This window comes from Schistocerca americana, chromosome 11 (genome assembly GCF_021461395.2).
Source record: "Schistocerca americana isolate TAMUIC-IGC-003095 chromosome 11, iqSchAmer2.1, whole genome shotgun sequence".
NCBI classification, from domain to species: Eukaryota; Metazoa; Arthropoda; class Insecta; order Orthoptera; family Acrididae; genus Schistocerca; species Schistocerca americana.
Genome location: NC_060129.1, coordinates 87334247 through 87357438, shown reverse-complemented (window position 1 = coordinate 87357438; position 23192 = coordinate 87334247). Strand labels below are relative to the sequence as shown.

At 41.7% G+C, this 23192-nt stretch overlaps 1 non-coding gene across 1 annotated transcript; it reads left to right on the top strand.

Moving 5' to 3' along the window:
- The first annotated feature begins 22074 nt into the window (after window positions 1-22074).
- Trnat-ugu lies at window positions 22075-22149 on the top strand. The gene has a single exon. It is a non-coding gene; the product is annotated as a tRNA-Thr (tRNA).
- Window positions 22150-23192: the final 1043 nt, after the last annotated feature.

The following is a 23192-nucleotide window of genomic DNA, read 5'->3' as shown; positions in this document are numbered from 1 at the left end:
ACAACCACTGTTGCCAATTGGTTCTGTGAGAGCTGTCAAACCTTGAAAGTCAGTCCCTAAGCCAACAACAACGCCAGAATAATGAGGAGAAAGAAGGAAGTGAAATGAGAAGATAAGAAACTTAATATTTCTAACAGAGCAGTTTTACTTTGCTGTTTGCATACGGGAGTAGTTGTTATATGTCACGAAACTGGCGGTACACTATGTGATCAAAAGTATACAGAGACCCCCCAAAAACATACTTTTTCATGTCACGTGCATTGTGCTGCCACCTTCTGCCAGGTACTACATGTCAATGACCTCAGCTGTAATTAGACATCGTATGAGAGCCGAATGGGGTGTTCCGTGGAACTCATGGTCTTTGAAGGTGGTCAGGTGATTGGGTGTCACTTGTGTCATACGTCTGTACGCGGTATTGCCACACTCCTAAGCTTCCCTAGGTCCACTGTTTCCGAAGTGATAGTGGTGGAAACGTGAAGGGACACGTACAGCACAAAAGCATACAGGCCGACCTCGTCTGTTGACTCACAGAGACCGCCGACTACTGAAGAGGGTCGTAATGTGTGATAGGCAGACATCTATCCAGACCATCACACAGGAATTCCAAACTGAATCAGGATCCACTGCAAGTACTATGTCAGTCGGGCGGGACGTGAGGAAACTTGGCTTTCATGGTCGAGCGGCCTCTCATAAGCCACACATCATGCTTGTAAATGCCACACGACGCCTCGCTCGGCATAAGGAGCGTAAACATTGGACAATTGAACAGTGGAAAAACGTTGTGTAGACTAACGAATCACGGTACACAACGTGGCGATCCGATGGCTGTAGATACGGCGAATGCCCAGTGAACGTTATCCGCCAGCGTGTGTAGTGCCAGCAGTAAATTCGGAGGCGGTGGTGTATGGTGTGCTCGTGTTTTTTATGGGAGGGCTTGCACACCTTGCTGTTTTGCGTGGCACTATAACAGCACAGGCCTACATTGATGTTTTAAGCCGGCCGCTGTGGCCGAGCGGTTCTATCCGCTTCAGTCTGGAATCGCACGACTGCTACAGTTGCAGGTTCGAATCTTGCCTCGGGCATGGATGTATGTGATGGCCTTAGCTTAGTCAGGTTTAAGTAGTTCTAAGTTCTAGGGCACTGATGACCTCAGATGTTAAGTCCAATAGTGCTCAGAGCCATTTGAACCATTTTGATGTTTTAAGGACCTTCTTACTTTCCACTTTTGAACAATTCGGGTATGGCGATTGCAACACGATCGATCACCCGTTCATATCAGACGGCCTGTGGCGGAGTGGTTACACGACAATAACATCCCTCTAGTGGACTGGCCTGCACAGAGCCTTGAGTCCTACAGAACACCTTTGGGATGTTTTGGAACGGCGCCTTCGTGCCGGGTATGACCAACCGTCATCAATACCTCTCTTCAGGGCAGCACTCCGTGAGGAGTGGGTCGCCACAATCTTGTAAGTCATTTTCAGTCAGGTGTCCGGATACTTTTGACCACAAAGTGTATATGCAACGTAGCGCAGCTCCGATGCGGGTATATAATCACCGACTTGTAGGCAAGGAATTAGTGTGACATTCGTGTTTTTCTCGGGTGCGAGAGGTAAATGCGAAATCGCGACGTTATTACAAAATGTATCCAGATAAGACCAACGTGCTGTTGCGATTCCACGCAAGACGTCAGTCGATCTGGGAAGCCAGCCCTATCCATTACGGGCAACGACCCGGCCCTGTAGTCCTGATTTCCCCCCGTGCGATTATCACGTCTTCGGCCCATTGAGAAAGGTCCTGACGTGTCGACGACTCCTGTCGGACGAAGGCGTGCGGCAGGCAGCCGCGGTCTTGCCTGCCCACTGTGGCCGTCCTCCGCCGACCTGCTGCCGTCGGCTTCTCTGACGTCACTGAGGTATTGATGTTGGCCTCTCCTGTATATCTACATATCAGACATGTTCCCTGTAAGGGCGATTAAATTTTGGGTTACCGTAATAATTAACGTTGTCTTTTTGCACAGTCGATCACCCTTCATTTGTTGCTGCGTTACCGAAGACAAGATGGTGAATAACGGTTTTAGATATTAGTTATTATCTCAAATTCCTTTTTCCCGCGTTACTACTTATCCGCACTGTTTCTGATTTCATATTATTTCTGTCCGATTTGGAAATGAAATGTTAAACAACTTTTAAGTCACAGTTTATGCTTCTTAATATTTGATAATCGAACCTTCCGTCATTCAGAGATAGAGTCCGCAGCTTGCCTATCATTATCATTGACCAATACACAGGCTGTTGTGGAAATCACTTCAGTTTTTTATTAACAACATTTAATAATAATTAAATGATCATGAATAATAGCATTTTGTAAATAGAGAAAAGGAGGGTTGTCCTACAATTGCTCTCAGCAGTTACAGGGCCTCAATGTCCGTGATTTTTATAGTTCGTCACTCAAAGATATTATAACAAGGAGTGTGGTCCCCCACTATAATACAGTTGTAGGCAACAAATTAAACACACATACAGCCTTGCACAAATTAATTAGTTTTTACAACTTGGAAAAGAAAAACTAACTCAACTAACAGTCAAAGAGTAAAAGCTTCTATCTAACGACCGCTGCACTTGCATGGAGTAAACGAAGCACACATCACTGGCTACTCCCACATTCCCACACAGCCGCCCCCTTAAGGTGCGGAGCACCCATGACAAATGGCTACATACCTGACTTGTCTTCCTGCTCTCGCATGGACGACTTGCTGCTGCCAGGATGAGGAGCCGATGTGGGCTGTTGCGCTGTGGTTCCATGTCCTGTTGCCATGGGTTCTTCTGCCATATCATGCATAGTGAGTTCCAAACACTGGTCCTTCTCCTCCTGTTGAGTGTCATCATACTCCAGTTCTGGTAAGCGCCATGTTGGTTTCACCCTCTCTGTGGACACACTAATAGTTTTGTCGTTCTGTGAGATGTCCATAGTATGGGTGTTGCGTCGTATTATTCGACAAGGTCCAGTATATGGAGGTTGTGGAGGCGCTCTGACTGAATCAGTGTGGAGCATGACATGTGTACAGTCCGCCAACGCCTTATGCACAAAAACCGGTCGCTCACCATATCAGGATACCGAAGGCCTTCTCATTGCTTCCACATGCTCACGGATTACATGTCTCGCTCATGAGAGTTTTCTTGGCATTAGTGATGCGACTGCAGTTAGGTAATATGCCGGGATTCTCAGTGGTTCCCCATACACCAATTCCGCCACTGAGGCATCGATGTCCGTTTTGTATGCAGTCTGTAATCCAAGGATAATCTGTCCAGCTTCTGTGATGACTCATGAGAGCTGCCTTCAACGTCTGTGCCACCTCTGCACCATACCATTTCTCTCTGGATGGTAGCTTGTAGTCTGGTGGTGCTGGAACTGACATAAATTAGCTATATCGTTGAACAGACTAGATTCGAACTGGCGGCCTTGATCTGTTGTGATGTAAACGGGGCACCAAAAACGAGCTAGCCATTGAGAGAGACAAACGCCTTTCCTACCGTTTCCGCCGCAATGTCAGTGATCGGAATGTTCTCAGCCCATTTCGTGCATCTGTCTACCATTGTTAACAAATATTTATAGCCATCCGAAACTGAGAGTGGACCCACGAAGTCCAGATGGACATGGGCAAATCATACTGGTGATCCTGTGAAGTTCCCAGTTTACACATGAACGCTGTGATATATCGCACCACAACTTAAGACTTCTTCCTGGCATGACTATCAGCTGTAAGTGTAACCCTGTTGTGCGCTCTGTCAATTGTCAATTACGTCTGTAGATCCAGACCCGCTTCCAGTGATATTGCGAATTCTTCATAGTTTATTGTGCTGGTCACATCGCAAACATGAGAAAAGTAATCTGCAACCAGATTCTCTGCACCTCTGAAGTGCCTTATATCCGTGGTGAATTGACTGACAAACTGTACGTGCCGGAACTGCCCTGGCGAGCACTTATCGCTGATGTTGCTGAAAGCTGACACTATAAGTTTATGATCAGCGAAAATTGTTACTGGCCTAGCTTCAATATACTGGCGGAAATGTCTGAGGCTTTCATATAATACCAACAGCTCTCTGTCATATGCACACCATTTTGTCCGTCGGAGTTGTAGCTTCTTTGACAAGAAACTAAGATGTGGCCAATGTCCATCGACCTGTTATTGCAAGGCTGCTCCAGCTGCGACCTGGCTGGCGTCTACTACAATGCTCAACGGTGCAGCAGGTATGGGGTGCGCGAGTAATACTGCCTCCTGTGAGCTTCTTTGTAAGTCGCCAAAAGCTTCTGATGTCCATTGCAGCTTTCGGTTTCCTGTGGTATTCTTGCCAGTCAGTTCATTCGTAAGCGGTGCCTGTGTTTCGGCGGTAATTGGTAAATGACGCCGGTAAAAATTTACCACACCGAGATAACGCCTAAGCTGTTTGTAGTCTGTAAGTTTGGGTAGGTTGCATAATATGTCGATCTTCTTTGATAATGGCTGTACACTGTTGGCTGACAGAATATAGCCGAGAAAAGTTCTTGACTCTTGTTCTTGACGCATTTGCGTTCATTTAACACTACTCCATGTGTATTGAGCCTCTGTCGTATCTCCTGAATATGTCTATCATGTGACTGCATATCCTCTGAAAATACCAAAATATCATCCAGAATTGCAAAACAGGAAGGTAATCCCTGGAGCACTTAATCAATGAATCTTTGCCAGGATTGGGCCGTATTTTCGAGTCTGAACGGCATAAACAGAAATTCGAATAGTGCAAAGAGTGTGATCACCGCCGTGTTTGCCACGTCAGCTGGAGCCACAGAAGTCTGGTTGTATGCCTTAAGACAATTCAGAACTGGGAATACTTTCCCACCCGCTAGAGCGTACGTAAACTCTTGAATGTTTATTATTGGGCACTTGTCCGGGATCAATCGGCAGTAGTCGCCACAGGGACGTCATGTGGTGTCTTTCTTGCGTACTAGGTGGAGAGGGGACGTCCAAGAGCTGTCAGACCTCCTAATTACTCCAGCCTGGAGCACCTCCTCAAATATCGCTTTTGTCTCCCAGCTAGTCGCTCTGGGGCTAATCTGCGGACACGTCTCGATACTGGCGGACCTATTTGATCCGGTGGTAAGAGAGTTATTTGCCAAGTACGCGGTGAGTGCGAAATGAGACAAGAATACTGCGTCTAAGATTGGCTGTAAAATATCTGCCACTACAAAATTCCACTTATAACGGGTAGATAAACATCTCTTCATAGCTGTACGTTTTTATACTTGAGAGTATCAACCACTTGTAACCTGTGCGATGTTAGCTTACACTCCCAGGTTGACGCAGAGTGGCATAAAGGTACAGCATACGGGAAGCCTTCAGGCGCCTCACCTTTACTGTGCGTGTTGCTGCCTGCTACTGTCGGCTGGTTCCTGGTTCATATACGGCGCCGTTCGTGAGTTCCGCAACCCGTGGTGCCTAGAGCGGGCTGCCCTCGCCATTTGGATAACCGCAAAGTTTGGCACACCTCGTAGCTTGTGGCCAGAGTCGTCTGTGATACCAGCAAAAACTGTCAGTGTGAGTTTCATCCTGCTTGGAGACTGACTTCTTGTTACTGGTGGACGTCTACAGCTCCAAGCTATGTAGCCGAGTAGCCATATTTTCCATCGCGTCTTGCAGTTTCTTGATCCCGTCAGCGATGCCTTGCTTTTGTCCGTAACCTGCGGCTGCACAGCTTAACTTCGAGTCTTCTAACCATTCCGATGAGTCATCATTGGCTTCCGTTGCTGAAGTGGCAGATGACGTTGCTACGGACGCTACGAGCGCCGACTGTAGAGTAGCGGAAGCTCTGTCAGCTGTTTGCAGTTGCTTGTCGAGAGACAGTCCGTCGTACGCAAATCGACGTCAGCTGAACTTGACGAGCAAGCTGCTATCGCCAGGCGTGCAGTAACAGTTCACTGGACATCAGACGATAGAGCGTAAATGTTTCAAAAATTCAGATGGCCTTCTGTCCCCGCGTTTCTCCTGATACATCACCTGGGAAGGTCGTGGTTCTGGTAATTTCTTGCAACGAGCGATCAAAACCGTTTAAAGTGTGGTGTTTATGATTGTCGGAGCGGCGGATGTGTGACCATATCAGAGACTATCGCTGTTGGCCTCTGATCCAGGTTGCTAACTGCGAGATTTTTCGCGGTCTTTGTGTATGCGTTCTTGCTCGAAGATATTCTCTGTAATCGCAAACAGTACATCTGGTTCCGCAGGCGTGAATGGAGGCGCTCTTAACTGCAACCGTGGTGCGGTTGATAGAACGGCGCGTTCGTGCGTGAAAACCCTTCAGCGTGTGAGTGTGCTCGTGGTGTCCCTGCTACTACCGGAGTTTGCAAATTCATGGATTCCGTTTTGCTATCACTCTTTGGCGTTGCAAGCTCCAAAAGCTCAATCTCTTGCTTTAGCCGTCGTATCTCGTCGTTTGTTGCTTGCAGAATTTGGTTAGCTTCTCTCACCTTGGGCGAAACTGTTGCACACTATTAAGTTGCGAGAGCTTTTCTTGCTTTTCCCGGGGTCACCAATTATGTAGGAAATAAATTAAACCCACATACAGCTTTGCAGAAAATGCTTTATTTATGCAACCCAGAAAAGAAAAACTAAATCAACTAACAGTCAAACAGTAAAAATTTATAACTGACGTGCGCTGCACTTGGATGGAGTGAACGAGGCACACATCACTGACTACTCCCACTTTCCCACAAGTTTATTAAAACGTTATTTCGCAACAAACAACACGAAACACCACTCAAAACTGTTAAATTTAATAACTCTATAACACTGCACAAATAACTTCGTCAGTTAAAATGGTTCAAATGGCTCTGAGCACTATGAGACTTAACTCCTGAGGTCATCAGTCCCCTAGAACTTAGAACTACTTAAACCTAACTAACCTAAGGACATCACACACATCTATGCCCGAGGCAGGAGTCGAACCTGCGACCGCAGCGGTCGCGCGGTTCCAGACTGCAGCCCCTAGAAGCGCTCGGCCGGCACTTCGTCAGTGATTAGCTTTATAGCCGCTACAGCTGCAACTGCAAGCTGCGAAATGTAAACACACTAGTGAGGTGTGAGGCTTGGATGAGCGACGTAAGTACATTCACGATCTCTCGAGTCAATGACATAGGAAGAAAGACTGAGATTAATGAGAATCCACTAATAAGTTATATTTGCAGCAAATACTGACACAAATAGAATAAGTAACTGAAGACAAAAACCTCATAAAATACTGACGAGCAATTTCAACAGCAGTCCAGAACAAGTGACGTCACACCTAAGAAGGTTGCATCTAGCGGGAAAGAATTGAACAGGCACAACGTTTGCAATTCTTTTTATTAAAAAGGTAAGCCACAACGAATTTCTTTGTAAGTGGATGTTTGCGAATACGTATCATTATACTGAATGAAATTAAAAATATACAAGGGATCTGATGGTGCTGGTTGGTTATGTTCATGGTATCTGTAATTACGTGGATGACGTGTTACTCTTATTCTACAGATTTTTACTGACAAAAATCATTTACCTGGGACCACGCTGTCTGCCCTTAACTAACCATACAGCAGATTTTATCAAGTAGGCAGCGTGTCAGGACGTACACACATTTCACCTTTCATTAACCTTCCATCTGTCACATTTTCTTTTCCTACTCAATTTCTCTTATTTCGTCAAAAATAATTCGTCTGCGACGCAAAATAATGCTCTCTGAATATCTGAGTTCTGCACTGTGTCTAACTCTGTGGTGTTCTGTCGCGTGTGTTGATCATCACCACAAAAAATAATGACGCAGCGTTCACAGGCTGTGGTCTGGTCGCTGTTTCGAGTCCTCTTCAGTTCCCGCTTGTTCGCGGGAATCGTGTGGTAGTGCCACTGGCGAACTGCCTACATTTTGCGTTCGCCTCCATTCGCCGTGGTGGACAGCTGCTTTAATATCGAAGCGACGGAGATGTTTTCTACTGCCAGATACAGACATGCGTGACGTCATGGGTCCTTAGCGGTGATTGGTGGAAGAAGCAAATGAGCAGACGCCGTAATGCACTACGTCTTTCTAAAGGTAAATTTCCATATTCATTAATTTCTGTAATGAAATTCGCGTGCTACGAGAACACGCTGGATCGACATAACACTGCATTATTAATGAATCTAAATCGTGTCGTTGTTGATACGATCAGTTTTACGAAGAAAGCCGGGCGACGGTCCGCTGCCTATAATAAAGAGCTGAAATTTTCGATATTGCTGTTTCCATTCGATACTCCTTAAAAGTGTCATCACATTTACATACGTGTTGAATGGAATTCACATCAAAGTCATTGTGAGAAACAAAAAAAACACACTGAACGCTTAAGATACACTTTAACTGATTTATAAGTTCAGTTTCCATGCTCTTTAGCCACAATTGACTACTCTGTCATTGGTTTGCGAGAGTCTTAGCAGCAGCCGTCTTGGCTGTTGGAAAACAGATACAGGCCAACTTCCCTGCCAAGTTCCGCACAGCTTCATGGACGACAACTTGACATTACGAATGCGTTAAATAAACTGACTTCTGTATCTAAATGACTACCGGACAACATTCTTAGTTGTGAAACAATACTTTTCAAATTCTTCTAACAAGAAATACAATTCGCTATTTAGATATATCTGTTTATGTGCACCAGCTCAACTCATTTCCACAACGAAGTCTATTCGGTATATCACGTATTTTCCTGGATCCAGCAGTTACTGTTGGTTGTGTGTAGTTCACAGGCTAAGTACTAATGATATGCCGTGTTGGCGTCGACTTTCTCTGCATAATTATGCTGTACAAATACAGGTGATATTTTGATTTTAACTACCGACGACGCGATTGGCACGATTGTTTTTTGTATCTGCACTGCAGGATGTGATTTTAGTGTATTTTTGTTTCTGGTGAAGGTATATTTAGATATACTGAAACCATGGTCTAGGGTTTCAATAAATCTTTATCCTATAACTCTTTGGCTGTTATCATTTACCGTGAGTTAATTTTCTATAAGTAACGAGAAAAATAATCTGATGCTAAAAGAGCACTAACACTGGGTTGTAATTTCTTAATTTAAGCGTCATGTCAAGCTTCGCTACAGCAATAAAGTGCAGACACTAAGCAGTTTCTCAACAGAATTACTCTGGTAACTGTTGAAATTAAAATTCTTCGTTTACATCACGTGCTAATTGCATTGATTACAAGAATAGTTGGAAGAGTACAGACATTGATAAACAAAATTCGAACAGTTTGGTTGTGAGTTGGTGAAGCCAAAGATTGTCAATGCGAATCTATCATTGTGGTAACATCTTGATCTGCTGTGTAGCCTCATATCTACGTTCGCACTTTGTTTAACATACTTTTCGTTATAAAGAGAAAAAGTCCAGACTGAATTCAGAAAATCTATATAATACAATGAACAAGCCTCCAACGAGTATTTTGATACATATTACGTATGACTCTAGGACATTAACTACAAAAAATGCAAGTGGAGAGGAGGCGAGGGTACACTTTTACAAAACGTAGTTAACCTGCTTGTCACAACGGATTGCAGTCGCAACCTCATCTCATTCTTTGTTATTTACATTTAACAGATGACCATCCATCGTTTTTTCCATCACATTAGGGACATCGACATATCGACAATGACTTCGAAAATAAGTTCGCGGCGGTATGAATCATTCTGGAACCCACACATAGACAACGCTTCTTAGTCGTCATTACTGCAGCAAGGCATCTGTGACCAAACAGTAGTTATGGCGCTACTAGAATACGTAATGGACCCCATAAGAAATTAAAATGACTTTTCACATCGTAACGAAATGTTTGGTACGCTGTTAACATATCGCAGAACTTTGACGGATGTGTTATCTGTCGCTCTAGAGCTGTTTGAATATGAGCGAGAGCACTGCAACTGCTGTTTGCATACCGGCTGTAACGGTGTCGTTCTGAACTTGAATCTGAGTACTTCCTCTGGTAATCCGGTCTTCAAATCATTTTCCTCATTTTGTTGGAAGTCTGTTTATAGCAATAACAGATTAGAAGCACAAAATATTGAAAATTTTTAGAAACTTTTCGTAACAAAAAATCTGCACGTGTAAGTGTTCATGTTTTTACACGACAATAGCAAGAGAACTGAAAGATGAGGCGATATTGGAGTTGTTCTAGGAACACTTTCCATCTGGTACTGACACTCCTATTCCATGAACGAATATGTGTTTAAAAACTGCTAGCATGAGTGTGGTTGAACGAGCAGAACTACAAAATAATGCGTCCATAATTCGTTCCACATCATGGCGATACGTGAATCGTTCAAATGGTCTAACTCTACATCCACACTCCGCAAATCATTGTGAGGTGCATGGTTGAGTGTACTTCCATTGTACCAGTTACTTGAGCTTCTACACGTTCCATTCATGTATGGGACACGGTTATTCAAATACCTCCATCTGTAGCGTAATTAATCTACTCTAGTCCTAACGATCTCTACGGGAGAAATATGTGGGCGACTGAAAGATGTTCCTAGAGTCGTAACTATCACTTCGTTAGTAGGCTTTCTCGAGCGAGTTTGTCTCTGCCAGTTCAGTTTCTGAAGAAATTCTGTGATGCTCTGCAATGGGCCAAACAAATCTGTGACCATTCATGCGGCCCTTCTCTGCCTGCACTCAGTATCCACTGTTAGTGCTATCTGGAACGAGTCCCACACACTTTCACAATATTCCTGAATGGGTCACCCAAGGGATTTGTAAGCATGTCCTTTGTAGACAGATTGCATTTTCACAGTTTTTTACCAGTGATACGATGTCTGCCACCTGCTTCACAATTGAGACTATGTGATCATTGCGTTTCACATTCCTATAAATTGTTGCATCCACGTATTTCTACTAGTTGACCTATTCTATCAGAGGATTATATGTTTGTACATTTAAAGCAAGTTTCCAATCATTGTACCACTTCAAAATTTTATCAACACCTGACTGAATATTTGTGCATATTTCTTCAGACAGTACCTGATTATGTACAACTGCATTATCTACGACAAGTCTGAGGTTACTATTGATATTGTACGTTAGGTCGTTAACATACATCATGAACAGCAACGGCTCCAACGAACTTTCCTGGACCATACCCGAAGTTACTTCTACATGTGTCGGAGACTCTCCATCCAAGACAACTTGCTGCATCCTACCTACCAAAAAACCTCTCAATCCAGTCATAGATTTCGCTTGATAACCAATACGCTCCCACTTTTGATAAAAAAAAAAAACTGCTGCGACTACCTGACTCCCTTGACCCATGAGTTTCAGGACGTGACGTGAGAAAAGTGTGGGTTGGCTTTCACATGCTCGATGTTTGCGGAATCCGTGCTCGCTGACAAGGTAAAAGAATTTTGTTCAAGATAACTCACCAAGTTTGAGGTCAGGTTCTGCAGCAAATGGGTATCAAGGACATTTGACAGTAGTTTTGTGAATCACCTCCACTGGGTGTAGTCTGTGTTTTCTGTCAGCTATTGGACACAGTTTCTTGTTCGTGGGACCTACGACAGATTATAGTTAAAACACAGGCTATCACTCCGAAATTTGATATAGAATTGAGTAGGGATTGCAACGGGCTTTGGAGCCTTCCTCAACTTAGAACAACTCGAACACCTACATCTGTATCATTCATCTTAACAATGTGTAACGCGACATCCTTCTCTAGCTTTACTTTTCCTCCGTAGCAGTTGTCGATACTAGTACTATTTTTCGAATTTTGGACGTGTCAGGATTATCTGAGTTGCTTTTCTGAAAACTTTCACATAATTTTATACATAGTAATTTATATTTCAAATTAAAATGTATGAAAATGAATTACTTTATAGAATGTTTTACTGTATGTTATAACCCATAAGTATTAGTTCTCAACGTGCAGTTAATTTTTTTTAAAGAGGTATTTGAAATCACGAAGTATTGGCATACTTAAAATTTGTATTTTTAACTATGCAATACTGTACTGGCCATTATCTTTATTTCTGGATTCATTTATGAAATAATAACGGAAAGTAATAATGTAACAGAAATTAGTAGAAATGCATTTATCAAGAAAACATGTAATCCCTTTGTACTATAGTTATTTTCCACAGAGTGAGTGCCGTAAGTATGCCTCTGATACGATCGGATATATTTTTCTATTTTGTGGAACAATGTAATTTCGGCTTTGTCAATGTGACCAAAAGACTATATGATAAACCAAAATGCGAGGAAATAGATTTACGTAAAAATAAAAATTCTGCAAGAAAAATCTTCAAATTTATTTACATCAACCGAACCGTGTGGACCTAAAATGTGACATTTTCAGCTTCAAACATCAGACCCCTAGACAAGAAGAAGCCAACTCTGTATGACAAGCTAAGTAAACAGAAAGTTTATGGTAATCTTCGACCCTTTCAAATTTTTCATAAAAGACTTTACTTATTGTGGACAATTGCTGCAAGTAAGATAGAGGGACGTAGATTACAAGTGGGGTGAGAATTAAACTGGATTTTCATTTACAAATGAACATCTGAAAGTGAAAGATTTCTGCTTTTATTTCGCTACTCTCAATTTCAGCCTCTTTATCGTGTATGAGTGGTTGGACAGAAAGTTTGGTACCATTAACAGTGTTTACATGTATGACCAGAATTTTTTTGGGTTTTGTGAGAGATCTCTTTCAACGTTCCGCTTCAGTAGGCGTTGAAAGCTTCATCATTGCCCTCTCGGCAGGAATGTGTTTAATTTAGCAACACTATCCCTAGCCCGAATCTATGTTTAACGTTTATTATGCAGTAGTCTGTTTCTTTAGAAGTTTTTTGCTGGGGTCGTATGCTATGGAGTGCGTTTCCCACGATGAAACGTTTTACTAGGTACATATCTATCGAACACATGGTCAAGTAATCTTATAAATGTGATCCAGAGTGCTTCAACATGCTTAGAGTTCCTAATTGAGATATAACGTTGCTATCCCACCAACTGCCAGAGATCGAAAAAGGACCTGAGTATTCAGGTATTAAATTCCAAAGAAGTCTGCCCTGAATGTGGTGTAACAGTGTTCATGACTATCTCTCCAGAGGACCTCAAACATTAACTGGTCGAAAAGAAATGTCACAGTGTTGAAGAGTACTTACCACATTAAATTTGTGTGTATTTTCATCAGTAATCATTGATGTTAGAACGTAGGGAAAAAGGTGAGGAAGTACTTGATAATGAATGTTTTCCTTTTTTTGACATAGGCTATATTACGTATACACCTTGTAATCCTACAGGATAAAATTCCATACAATTCAGTCTAATTTACTGAATATATAAATACTTCCTTTCGTTCTAGTCGCCCTTTGTACTTTGGTAATAAATCTTGCTGTAACAGCCTCATCAGGACTGATACCAGTATCTATGTGGACATCCTCAAAGCGATCAGGTCTATTTATTGTCATTAGATCTAACGTCTTTTGTGAATGGGATTCTGAACCATCACTTCACAGTTGTTTTCAGAAAACACACCTAGCAGTGTTTCACAGGATGTCTCATCATTCTCGCCATTAACAAAACTGTAATTATCTCAGCTGATTGCTGGATGACTAATGTCTCCTCGGATGACTACAGAGTGATTGTGAAAGTCATTTAGTAGCAAACTGAGGTTTTTCCTTAACGTTTTGTTACACCATGAAGTGACTACCTGTGTTATACCCACACTTGGTATTAGGTCTTAGTTAAAGAGTCTCCCATGCATCTTTATTTTCTGTATTGACGGTTTTATGCTTATTGTCTACCTCAACATTTACACCACATCCATCTCTCATTAGCCTATCCTTTCGATATAGGCTTGAATTTTTTCCACAAATCTCACTGCTCTGCAGTTCGGGAGTAACCAGTTATCTGGACCTAATATTACACGTGTTTTGCAGCTTTTTAAAGGCGCATCGAACTCGGCCACTTTGTTAAGAATTCTTCAGCAATTAACCTACGTGTGTCTAAAAGGGGGACAATACAGATAGACAACCCAAACACCAGGAAAGGTAGCTGTACCGTAGGGGAAACCACACAGTATTCAAGATACCTTAATATTAATGTCCAACAGCCTCCACACCCTAAGGCATCACAGTGGACTTATCCTCAATCGTCGTAAGTATAGAATGGCCTGAAATTCGAACAGTAGGTATAGTCAGCTAGTCAGGCACCATATCCTCAATCGTCGTAAGTATAGAATGGCCTGAAATTCAAACAGTAGGTATAGTCAGCTAGTCAGGCACCATATGTAGTGTTGCCAGAATTACATCCTTTTCTCTCATACCATGCATCGTTGCCAGATTTCCTCCTTCCCTGTCCCCCCTCCTCCTCCTCATCCTACAACATAGGCAAATTGCTCCATGTATTAAATGGCGAGAAATTCAAAAAAGGGAGTTAAGCTAAAAGATGGCGAGAAATTCGAAAGTAGTGCCGTTCTGCTAGTGGGTTTGCCCATCCCTCCTCCTATGATGTCACTGTGGAACCAGAACTCTTGTCCTAAGTATAAATGGGCAGGAAATCGTAGATGAGGCATTGTCTACTGCCATTCAATATGGTTCATCTCTGAAACTGGCACCACCCATATCGTTGCAACATTTCCAAGGTTCTCCAAAACACTCATTCTAGTCTTAGCCTGTGTGGGTTGCTATACACAGCCAGGACAAAAGGTGTTGGTTCTTCCTGTAGCTCGAGCCCTGCCTGTTAGACAAGATACATTTTGCCCCTGCTAGTCTGAGCCCGTTGGGTACTTCCAGGATATGTAAATAAATTTTTCATTCTATGGGTTGTAACCAAGGTGAACTTGTCTGCACTCCAACTTTCAGTTCAGATCCAACTCAACTCAACTCAGTTCAGATTCAACTCAACTCAGTTCAGTTCTGTTCTTATTCATCTCAGTTCAGATTCATCTCATCTCCATTCAGATTCATCTCATCTCAGTTCAGTTCTGTTCTTATTCATCTCAGTTCAGATTCATCTCATCTCCATTCAGATTCATCTCATCTCAGTTCAGATTCATCTCATTTCAGATTCATCTCAGTTCAGATTCATCAGATTCATCAGTTCAGATTCATCTCAGTCCAGTTCAGATTCATCTCACTTCAGTTCAGATTCATCTCAGTCCAGTTCAGATTCATCTCAGTCCAGTTCAGATTCATCTCAGTCCAGTTCAGATTCATCTCAGTCCAGTTCACATTCATCTCAGTCCATTTCACATTCATCTCAGTCCAGTTCACGTTGATCTCAGTCCAGTTCAGATTCATCTCAGTCCAATTCAGATTCATCTCAGTCTAGTTCAGATTCATCTCAGTCCAGTTCAGATTCATCTCAGTTCAGTTCAGATTCATCTCAGTTCAGTTCAGATTCATCTCAGTTCAGTTCAGATTCATCTCAGTTCAGTTCAGATTCATCTCAGTTCAGTTCAGATTCATCTCAGTTCAGTTCAGATTCATCTCAGTTCAGATTGATCTCAGTTCAGATTCATCTAAGTTCAGATTCATCTCAGTTCAGATTCATCTCAGTTCAGATTCATCTCAGTTCAGAATCATCTCAGTTCAGATTCATCTCAGTTCAGATTCATCTCAGTTCAGATTCATCTCATCTCCGTTCAGATTCATCTCATCTCAGTTCAGATTCATTTCATCTCAGTTCAGATTCATCTCATTTCAGATTCATCTCAGTTCAGATTCATCAGATTCATCAGTTCAGATTCATCACATTCATCTCAGTTCAGTTCAGATTCATCTCAGTCCAGTTCAGATTCATCTCAGTTCAGTTCAGATTCATCTCAGTTCAGTTCAGATTCATCTCAGTTCAGTACAGTCATCTCAGTTCAGTTCAGATTCATCTCAGTTCAGTTCAGATTCATCTCAGTCCAGTTCAGATTCATCTCTGTCCAGTTCAGATTCATCTCAGTTCAGTTCAGATTCATCTCAGTTCAGATTCATCTCAGTTCAGATTCATCTCAGTTCAGATTCATCTCAGTTCAGATTCATCTCAGTTCAGATTCATCTCAGTTTAGATTCATCTCAGTTCAGATTCATCAGTTCTGATTCATCAGATTCATGTCAGTTCAGTTCAGATTCATCTCAGTTCAGTTCAGATTCATCTCACTTCAGTTCAGATTCATCTCCATTCAGTTCAGATTCATCTCAGTCCAGTTCAGATTCATCTCAGTCCAGTTCACATTCATCTTGGTCCAGTTCAGATTCACCTCAGTTCAGATCAGATTCATCTCAGTTCAGTTCAGATTCATCTCAATTCAGTTCAGATTCATCTCAGTTCAGTTCAGATTCATCTCAGTTCAGATCAGATTCATCTGAGTTCAGATCAGATTCATCTCAGTTCAGATCAGATTCATCTCAGTTCAGTTCAGATTCATCTCAGTTCAGTTCAGATTCATCTCAGTTCAGTTCAGATTCATCTTAGTTCAGTTCAGATTCATCTCAGTTCAGTTGAAATCAATACAATTTCAGGTGACTTATACACCTTCTCTTTCCCTAAATTTAAATGATTCCTATCCTAGCTGACTGTAGTGGAAACAACTGAGCCATTGATATTACAATTGAAACAATTTAACCCACTGCAATTACCTTAAGTTCAGAACACAAGAGCTCATTACTCCTAAGTTTTAAATGGTGTGATGATTCAATTTTCACTTGTTCTAAAATTATAATGGTGACAAATTCACTTATCCTAAGTTTAATATGACAGGGAGCCCTCTGGTTGTCAGAACTAGATCGCTTATACCACACTGTATAGCTCGCTGGTGCAGCTAGTACAGTTGGCACATGAGACACTGTGTGTGGGATGGGGATAGGAGAGGTAGGCACTCACACCTTTATTTAGACAACAGGAAGGGCCTCCAGGGTGCAGTCTTGGGATGCATAAGAAGCCGCACTGTGCCCTGTGTGCCCACTGAGTCGTGCCACTCCACTATTGGAACCTCCCTGACTGTCAAAGGCAGCACATGCTGCACCCCCACCAGTGAGAGGCACCACTCAGGCCAGCTGCCTCTGTGCAACTCAGAGCTGCTGCTGCCGCACAGAACCTCCAACATGTTCTGCATGGCTTCTCATAGTCTACTGGCCAACAGGCAGGAAGGAGTCCTGTGCTAACAGGAGTATCTCTGCAGGCTGCAAAGTAGGTAAACACCTTTTTCTTCAGATCCAGACAGTTTCTCGCCTCTTTTTCCTCTGGAATGCATCGCTTTCAGACATATTTCTGATGTCTCAACCGAGTCTCAGTTTTACAAGTAGTGTGCAACCAGATTTGACGATTATGGCTGCACACGACAGAGCTGCAACCAAAGAGAGAATCTTCAGCACTGAAGTGGGTCACGTGTCAAGTTACATAACAATATGTCATCTAGGTGACCCAAGCGTTCCATATGTATATTCCAGAAGAATTTGAATATGTAAATACACTTTAGCAACGACTTTCAAGCACCTATAAACCATGATTTTCGATTGTGAGGCAAGCTCTCCTTCACTCATTCTTCCCATACACCATTCTTGAGTGGATCAGAAGAGTGTTGGGGCAGTGACAGTTTCCCAACAAGTAGCCACCCTAAATCAGCCTAAGGTTGCCTGTGGTATACAAGTGTGGATGCAGATTCACCTGCAGTCCCTGCCTCAACCCTACCCCCCCCCCCCCCACACCCTCGACTCAACTCCGCAACTGGCCATATGCTGACTCTCCCATCACTACCTTTTCTACAGTACTACACAATGCCATAGTGCCACTGCACTGCACCTGCTTGTATTACAGGAGTTTCTGCCTGTCGATCTATTGTAGACACCCCTTTACAAGATAGGCTGTGCCATCATCTCCTAAGTATTTCTCTTTCCCTGAACAGTCCCTAAATCCGATGTTAGCCTCAATGTTTGACAGTGTGAGAAAACTTCATCGTTCCGATGGCCTGACAGTTAAGTTCATCATACTTTGCTCTCATTTCCCAGTACGTAGATGAAAAGAACACATTGAAGGCCTCTATGAGGGGTAGGAGCTGTTGGCTGATTAGGTGATAGAAAAAGCAGTAGTTGATATAGAAGAGAGGGGTGATACAATATTAGAATCAGAATTTAAAAGAGCTTTGGAAGATAATCTCTAAAATCACTTGGGGAAGTGGCAACAAATCCACTGTTCACACTGGAGTGTAGAATGTATGATACTCACGATATACTGTCTGACATTCAGAAACCGGCATCCACACCATTTCGAATTTCGCAAGAGTCAATAACTCTGAGAATTCACATTAACAGCTCATGTGTCCAAGTTCTCATAAGGAATAGTATGCAGAAGAATGGAAAAGAAAATTCAGGATCTGTTAGATGGTTTATTTTTAGGAAGGATAAAGGCACAAGGGAGGCAGTTCTGGTGCTGCAGTTGATAAGGGAAGTGATACCGAAGAAAAATCGAGACATTTTCATACGATCTGTTGGCCTAGAACAGGTATTCGACAATGTAAAATGGTGCAACAAACTCTACATTCTGCGAAAGATATGGACAAGCTACAGAGAATAACAGGTAATATACAATACGTACAAGAACCAAGATGAAGGATAAGTCTGGAAGACCTAGAATGAAGTACACAAATTAAAAGATATAAGACAGGGGTCTAGTACTTCATCATTACCGTTCAGTTCAGAAATTGAAGAAGCAGTGATGAAATGAAAAAAAAAAAGGTTAAAGAGTGGGAGTAGAATTCGAAGTATAAGGATAGTGATAAGATTTGCTAATAGCAGCGCTATCCTCAGTAAAACTGAAGAAGAATGACAGGATCTGCTGAACGGAATAAACTGTCTACTGGAGTACAGGATATGAATTGAGACTAAATCGAAGAAACGCGAATACAATGAGAAGTAGCACAGATGACAACAGCAAGAAGTTGTACATCAGAATTGGTTATCACAAAGTAGATGAAGTTTAGGAATCTACCGCCTAGGCAGCAAAATAACCAAAGATGGACATAAAAAGCAGACCAGCACCGACAAAAGAAGTCTGGACAAGAGAAGTCTGCTAGTATCTAAAATAGATTTCAGCTTGAGGAAGATTTCGGAGAACGTACGTTTGGAGCACAGCATTATATGGTAGTGAGACACGGACCGTTGAAAAACTAGAACAGGACAGGATCGAAGCATTTGAGATGTGGTGCTACAGAAGAATGTTTAAAATCAGGTGGACTGATAAGATAAGAAATGAGGTGGTCGTCCCCAGAAAATACAAGCAAAGTAATGTATGAAAAACACTGAAAAGAAGAAGGGAAAGGATGGTAGGACATCTGTCAAGATATCTGGCAGTAATTTTCATGATACTGGAGGGAGCTGCAGAGAGTAAAAACTGTAGAGAAAGACAGACCTGACAAATCCAGCACGTATTTGGATATGTAGGTAGCGAGTGCTACTCTGATCTGAAAAGGTTGGCACAGGATAGGAATTAGTTGTGGAATACATCAAACCAGTCAAAAAATCGATAGCTCAAAAAAATTAATAGATTCACAATAGCCACATAATAAAGTTACAGTGGCCTAAGACTGGCCATGAAGAAATTTTTGTGTGTCTGCTGTATTACTGAGCAATGGAAACATAGTAGGTGGGGGTGTCCAACCTACTATATACTCTTATTACACTGACTGAAGGGTGTATGAAGAAAATGAAACATTTTTGGGTTTTTAACATGTATGAACATGAACAAAATATTTAATCAGGTGCTGAATCACATACAGTGCAAAGACTGACTTTGTTGCGGTTCCTACCTAGTAGATCATAGGTTTGATGTGGGTACCACTCAGTAAGGGTGTGTAGTTTGAGTGAAGCAAATCGACATTTGTGACTTTTACTATGTGTAGATTTTTCCGAAAGCTTAGTTCAATTATCTAGTGAACGAAGACTTCATGTGTAGGACAAGCTTACAGCAAACACTAATGCAATTTAGGGACACGAATATTTCATTCAGTTATTTTACACTATTTGGTGGAGTGACACTGTTCGTCGCTGTAGATCAGAAAGCAGATTTGTGGAATGTAGAGGTGGGTGTCTACAAATAGAAAAAGATTAAACCATCCCACCTAGCCAGATGTTAGCTCCGACATGCCTTACAGCCCACAGCGTTCTTGTTGCACATGACATGTTTCCATTATGTGAATAAAACCATGGTTCATGTTGACTGCCAATAAAACTGTGCTAAGTGATGACTAAACCATCTAGTGTTTCCATCATTCATTTGACATGTTCATTTCCTACCCCATTCACTATTTTGGTTCATATTAGTTCCTCAAAGTGAATTCTATCGGGCGTGTGTCACAACTGCCCACTGTAATGGACCCCATACAAGATGAACTCACACTAGCAGGGTCCAAGAAGCTGGATACAATGTTGTAGCTCCTTCGTCACTCAGCACAGCTTTATGGGCAGTCTAAGTGAACAATAGTTTTATCCATACGACAGAGAGATTGCAGGTGCTAACTGCACTCCTCTTTAATCGAAACTGCATTTTAAGACCACATTTAATAAGGAGTCACCATATTACACCTTGGGATGGTTTTAACAAAGCTTTGGTTTCTTAACGAGTCATGAGTTTTGACACTTTAGACGTTCAATTTACGCTGTAGAATTCAGAGTTAAGCTAATCTGATAACATTTCCATTGGTTATAGGATTAATCAGTTTACAACTTGAATGTTGGCACATCCTACATCGTCTCTAGCCTTATGCAGTGTAATTGTCACTGTACATTGCACCAATAATGGTGTGGCTGTGTTGTCTAATAAAAGAGCCTCTATACAGCTAATTTGACCCTGAGGCATTTTCATCTCTTCTCAGAACAAAATTATTTTGCAGAATTTCTGGAAATTTCTTTACACTAACAGTGTACAAGTATAGCCAAAGAAAGTAAAATGATAATTAAATAGACACTCTAGGTGCAAACAGGCGTTGATGTACTTCATTGGGGAGATGTCAAAAATGTGTGCCCCAACCGGGACTCGAACCCGGGATCTCCTGCTTACATGGCAGACGCTCTATCCATCTTTTTTTTTTTTTTTTTTTTTCACAATAACAGAACATTTATTGGTTTTCTTAGTTTACACAGGGATATACAGGTATACAGAAAACTTGTAATTTCCTTTTCTTGAACATTAAAACACATAATGCTTCAAACTGTACTAACATGCAAATTTTTAGAATGTTAACTTCCTTTTCTTTTGTAAAACATCAGGAGCAATAACCTTTCAAAAAACTTAAGATTATTCAAAATATTTAAAGGTAGTTACTGAGATTCTAAATTAAACAAAATTTCCTTTTCCTTAAACGTTATAGCCAATAACTTAAAAAAAAAAATTAAATCATGCAATGTATTTAGAATAATCACTGAAGCTCTATATTGCCCAAATTCCCTCATATTTAAACATTAAAACAAATAAGTTAAAAAAAAATAAAATAAACCAAGGTACTCCCCGCCGGGAATCGAACCCGAGAACCCGGGCGTTTTTTAGTCATAACATTCTACAGTAGTACATATTTTTCAACTGACATTTAAAAGTAATAAAGCAAAGGTTCCTTGGCATTTTAGAAAAAAAAAAAAAAATCCAAGTCTAAACCAGATAGTGATGTTCGTCACTTGATCGTATTTGTTTTTCAAAGATCAAATTGTCTCTCGTTTCTTCATGTTCTGAATCATTTTTTGTTTTTTTTTTAAATGGTTCAAATGGCTCTGAGCACTATGGGACTTAACATCTATGGTCATCAGTCCCCTAGAACTTAGAACTACTTAAACCTAACTAATCTAAGGACAGCACACAACACCCAGCCATCACGAGGCAGAGAAAATCCCTGACCCCGCCGGGAATCGAACCCGGGAACCCGGGCGTGGGAAGCGAGAACGCTACCGCACGACCACGAGATGCGGGCTCCATCTGAGCCACCGCGGGCACAGAGGCAAATGTAGTGGTGTGGACATGTTGAGAATGTGGACCTCACGGGGAGCGTGCAAGGGATAAGTCCCTGCAAACGCACTATCCTCTGTGCCCGCGGTGGCTCAGATGGATAGAGCGTCTGCCATGTAAGCAGGAGATCCCGGGTTCGAGTCCCGGTTGGGGCACACATTTTCAACACGTCCCCAATGAAGTACATCAACGCCTGTTTGCAGCTAGGGTGTCTATTTAATTATCATTTCATTTCTAGCAAAGCTGCATGGTCATCCACGGTAACTGTTCTTTCGAGAACAGATACTACCGTCATATATAGCCAAAGAAAGTGGTTGCTTTAACTACAAAATATCACGACTCTTCTATATTTGCTGAATGTCCAATGACTGACTACATAAAGGACATCAGTGGCATGGTTGTATCTAGGCGTTGAATTAATGAAAGGCACATTAATGCTGTTGGTACTTGAGTCGGTATGGAATACCTGCTCTTTCACGTAAGTGTAGAAGTTTTATTTCATCTAAAGATTTGTTTTAGTCACTGAAACTGTGCAATTACCAGCAATAAAGGAATAAACGAATTAAATAAGGTAAGACTATTCTCTTTGTTGGAACCCCCCTCCCACACACACACACACACACACACACACACACACACACACACACACACACACACACACACTTATTACTGTCATTCAATTGATTTGTGAGCCAAAGTTTATGTAATTTGTTACCTGTACTTTCATGAGTTGCATTAATGCCTCGCAGTATCATTCTCTCTGGTATGTGTCAAGCTCCCTGAGTGACATTGTAAAATCTGTCTTACAGTGTTGTGCTCAAAGTTAACAGTCACTCTTCTGCCTCAAATACGACTAATTTGATGGTTGTAATTTTATTATAGAGAGTACGCACAATGATACTAGAAACATAGAATTTTCTTTGGTTTTCTATGAGCCATTATTAATTCCTTACTATATCACTGGGCACTGTTTTAGTAGTTTGAACGTAATCAAAGAGGATCTTCGCTGTACTTAAAAATTAAGGGGTCTGCAACGAACTCCCTGTAAATCCCACAAATTTCCTACGTTCTGGCATATTTACAGACACTTCAAAAAAAATTTGCATCACCTCAGTTCCGAGAGTTCCAGAACCTGTACAGAAAACTGGAATAGAGATCAACATAAACATCATTTCTGCCCTTTCTATTCTTCATGAAA